Raw genomic sequence first — 4,628 nt, forward strand, 5'->3', positions numbered from 1 at the left:
CATAATAAAGACCAAATCTAACCAACTTAACTAGAGGAAACTTATAGAGTTTGGGGGAATTTCCAGTTTCAAACAGGGCTTAGAAAAGAGAGGAAATGAGGCAGTTTGAGAGGGTAGAAAGCAGAGTGGGACTAAGGTTGGTCAGGACAACACTGCTGAAAAGGAATAAAACCCCAACTGTTTTTAATCTATTGTCCTTCTGTCCAAGACTTAAAAACCAGAATGGTATCATGCCATTGACTTGGTTTTGCTTGTTTGTCTACCTCTTAGCCAGATCTCTGCGGATCCCTTGATTATAACTACGATAGACTGACTGACAACAGGGAAGAAGTGATTCCTTTTTTTCCCCCCATAAACCATACATGAGACTTAAATAGGTAATTATGGCCGGGCTCGGTGGCTCAGCCTGTAATCCCGCACCTTGGGAGGCAGAGGTAGTGGATTGCCTGAGCCCGCGGGTTCGAGACCCACCTGGGCAGCTTGGTGAGACCTCACCTCTACAATAAATAAAAAAAATTAGCCGGGTGTAGTAGCACATGCCTGTAGTTCCGGCTGCTTGGAAGGCTGAGGCGGAAGGATCACCGGAGCCCAGCAGGTCGAGGCTGCGGTGGCCCGGGAGCGGCCACTGCACTCCAGTCTGGGCGACCGAGTGAGACTCCAACTCAAAAAAAAAAAAAAAATAGGTAATTCTGATAAAGGAAATTGGGGTGCTTTAGAAAGGTGAAATGGATCCTGGACAGCCCCAAACCTGTAAATGTCCACTCTAGCAACCCTGAGCAAGTATGTGACACAGCTTCAATCATGTTCTGAAAGGTTAGAGTTCCTCTCCACTGGAGTCTGAGCCCAGTTCAGGTCTAGCAGTTGAATGAGCACTGATCTCACCACTCCTGACTTCAGCCTGACTGCATCACCCTGTCCCCCAGGAGGCACCTGGCACTCCTCTTTCAGCTATCACAGAGACAGCACCACAGCAGAATTGCATTTGGATCTGTGCAGCCAGCCGTCCACCATGATGTAGCGCTCATCAGTCAACGAACAACTCATCTGTCTGTTGCACCAGCTACTTACCACTTCCTTCCTTCTCAAGGTCCTCAAGAAGTTCTCTGGAATCCACGAGATTGTAAATGTGCCCCTTTCCACGTTGCATTTCCAGTTCACATGACCATTTAGCCCTCTCAATGCCAGAGCCTCACCGTTAGCAGTATTCAGAAATGGAAGTCAGAAAGAGAAACCTAGCAATTCTTCCTGCCCTGGGTCCTCTTTCACAGGCACCCACTTCCATTTTTTAGCTTCGGAGCACTCCATTCGTCTTTGGGCCTCCCAGGGAGTCACATGACACTGAACAGTTAGTGAATGAACCTGATTCTTCCCAAAGACAGTGTCCCTTTGAACACAGACATCCCGGGGATAGTGGGCAGGAATGGGCTTGAGAGTGGAGAAACAGGGGAAATACACATGCATCCTCTAGATTTATTGGGTGTAAGGTCCTATTGTTATTTAGCAAGGAATGGTAATAAGTTATTTTGGCCAATCTGACATACATATTTGTATTGTGGCAAATTAGACATAACAGAGCATTTACTATTTTAGCCATCTATAAGTGTACAAAAGTTTTGATGTGTTATACTTTCATTTTCATACATCTCTGAGTATTTTTACATTTCCTTTGTGCCTTTTTTCTTTGACCCATTGATTGTTTAAGAGTGTGCTGTTTAGCTGGGCATGGCGGCTCATGCTTATAATCCCAGTACTTTGGGAGGCGGAGGCGAGAGAATTGCCTGAGCTGAGGGGTTCGGGACCAGGTTGCACAACACGGCAAGACCTCTTCTCTACAGTAAATCAAAAAAATTAACCAGGAGTGATAGCACATGCCTATAGGTTCAGCTACTTGGAAGGCTGAGGCAGAAAGATCCACTGAGCCCAGCAGGTCAGAGCTGCGGTGGCTGTGAGCATGCCACTGCACTCCAGCCTGGATGGCAGAATGAGATGTAGACTCAAAAAAGAAAGAAAGAAAGAAAGAAAGAAAGAAAGAAAGAAAGAAAGAAAGAAAGAAAGAAAGAAAGAAAGAAAGAAAGAAAGAAAGAAAGAAAGAAAGAAAGAAAAGAGTGTGCAGTTTAATTTTCACATATTTGTGAATTTTCTAACTTTCCTTCTGTTATTGATTTATAACTTCATCTTGTGGTTGGAGAAGACTTTATATGATACTAATCATTAACAACGTATTGAGGTTCTTTTTTTGTGGCTTAGCATGTGATGTATCTTATGTCCCTTATGTACTTGAGAAGAATGTGTATTCATTCTTCTGTTATTGGTTGGAATTTCTGTATATGTCTTTTAGGTTTAGTTGGCTCATTGTGTTGTTCAGGGTCTCTGTTTCCTTGCTTGTCTTCTGTCTGATTAATCTATCCATTATTGACAATGGAGTACTGAAGTGTCTATTTCTCCCTTCAATTCTGTCAGTTTTCATTTCATATACTTTGAGCTTTTTTTTAGGTCTGTTTGTGCTGTTATAACAAAATACCGGAGATTGAGTAATTTATAAACAATAGACATTTATTTTTTCACAGTTCTGGAGGCTAGAAACCCCAACATCAAGGTGACAGTAGGTTTGGTTGTCTGGTGAGGGCTGCTGTCTGCTTCCAAGATGGCACCTTGTTGCTGTAGAAGGAACGCTGTGCCCTCACATGGCAGAAGGCAAAGGGCAAACAAGCAGAATGTGTGAAACCGCTTTTATCAGGACCTTAACCCCATCCACAAAAGAGTAAGTCATTATGGCCTAAACACGTCTTTAAGTCCCTACCTTTCTAATACTATCACATTGGACATTAAGCTTCAACATCTGAATTTGGAGGAGATATATTCAAACCATAGCAGTCCGTAAATGTTTATAATTGCTATATCTTCTTGCTGTGTTACCTTTCATTAATATATAATATTCTTTTCTGTTTCTTGCAACTTGTGTTTAAAGTTTATTTTATCTGATATTAGTACAACCACTTCACCTCTCTGTTTGGCTACTACTTATGTGGATTTTTTTTCCCCATCATTTCACTTTCAACCTACTTGAGTCTTTGAATCTAAAGTGAGTCTCTTATAGAGAGCATATAGTTGGATCATGTTTATTATTATTATCATTTTTTATTGTATTAAGTCAGGATCTGGAGTGCAGTGGCACAATCATAGCTCACTACAGTTTTGACCTCCTGAATTCAGGCAATCCTTCTGTCTCAGCCTCCCAAGTAGCTGGGAGTATAGGCATATGCCACCATGCCTGGCTTAGTTTTTGAAATTCTTTTGTAGAGACGAAGTCTCGCTATGTTGCCTAGACTGGTCTTGAACTCCTGACCTCAATCAATTCTCTCACCTCAGCCTCCTAAAGTGCTGGAATTATAGGTCTGACCCACTGCACCCAGCCTCTGTTCTGTTTTTAATGTCACAGATTAAGTCTTTATACACTGTGTGCCCAACATAAATTAATAATTGATTTTTATACATTTGAGTCTCAATCCAAATAGAAAATTAAAAGTGAAATTACTGACCAAAATTGCAATAACGCTAAAATTTGCAAAAATACCCTATACTTACCTCTACTGAAGATGTCTGTTTCTTCATATGGCTTCCGTTTACTGCTTAACTTACTTTCATTTCAACCTGAAGCACTGCCAAAGCATTTCTTGCAAAGAAGCTCTAACAGTAACAAATGCCCTCAGCTTTTGTTTATCTGACAATATCGTAATTTCTCCCTCATTTCTGAAGATTTCCTTTGCTGAACATTGACTTTTCAGTTGATAGTTGCTTTTCTTTCATAACTTTGAATAAATCAACCCACTACCTTCTGACGTCTGATGAGAAATCAGCTGAAATTTTTAAATTGATTAATTAATCAATCATTTTTAACATGGGATTTTTGCTATATTGTGCAGGCTGGACCTCAACTCCTGGGCTCAGGCCATTATCCTGCCTCCTGACTCAGCCTCCCAAGTAGCTGAGATTACAGGTGCATACCACCTTACCCAGCTTGCTGAAATCTTATTGAAAGCCCTTGTATGTGATGAATCACTTCTCTCTTCTGCTTTTAAGATGCTCTCTTTTTCTTTTGACAATGGATTATAGTGTGTGTCCCTTGAGTTTATCCTACTTGCTTGTTTTTTGAGCTTCTTGGATTTGTAAATTTATGTTGTTCATCAAATTTGGGAAATTCTCAGGCATTATTCCTTCAAATGTTCTTTCTGCCCCTTGCTTCCTCCTCTCTTTCTGGGGTTATCACAATATACAAAAAGGGACCCCAAAAAACCTAGAATTTACTCATAAAAATTATGTATTCTTGCATGTTTAAACTTCAGTCACCTTCAATGTATGCCATTTTGTTGCAATACACCTGTCGAAACACATTTTCCACTACTCAAAACAGTTTTTGAACTCATCAGTTTTTATGCCTTTTAGAGCTTCTGCCATTTTTTTTTTTTTTGGTTTCACCTCTTACATATTGGCCACACATTTCCCTTTGAGGACTTTTTTCATCCAGGAAAACAAAAAAAGTCACTCCAAGAAAGATCGGGTGAATAGGGAGGGTGGAGCATAGGGGTGGAGCACGCTGCTTTTGGTTAAAAACTGAACACTCAGTGTGG

Source organism: Carlito syrichta, unplaced genomic scaffold, assembly GCF_000164805.1.
Source record: "Carlito syrichta isolate Samal-C Ts95f unplaced genomic scaffold, Tarsius_syrichta-2.0.1 Scaffold305680, whole genome shotgun sequence".
Classification (NCBI taxonomy): Eukaryota; Metazoa; Chordata; class Mammalia; order Primates; family Tarsiidae; genus Carlito; species Carlito syrichta.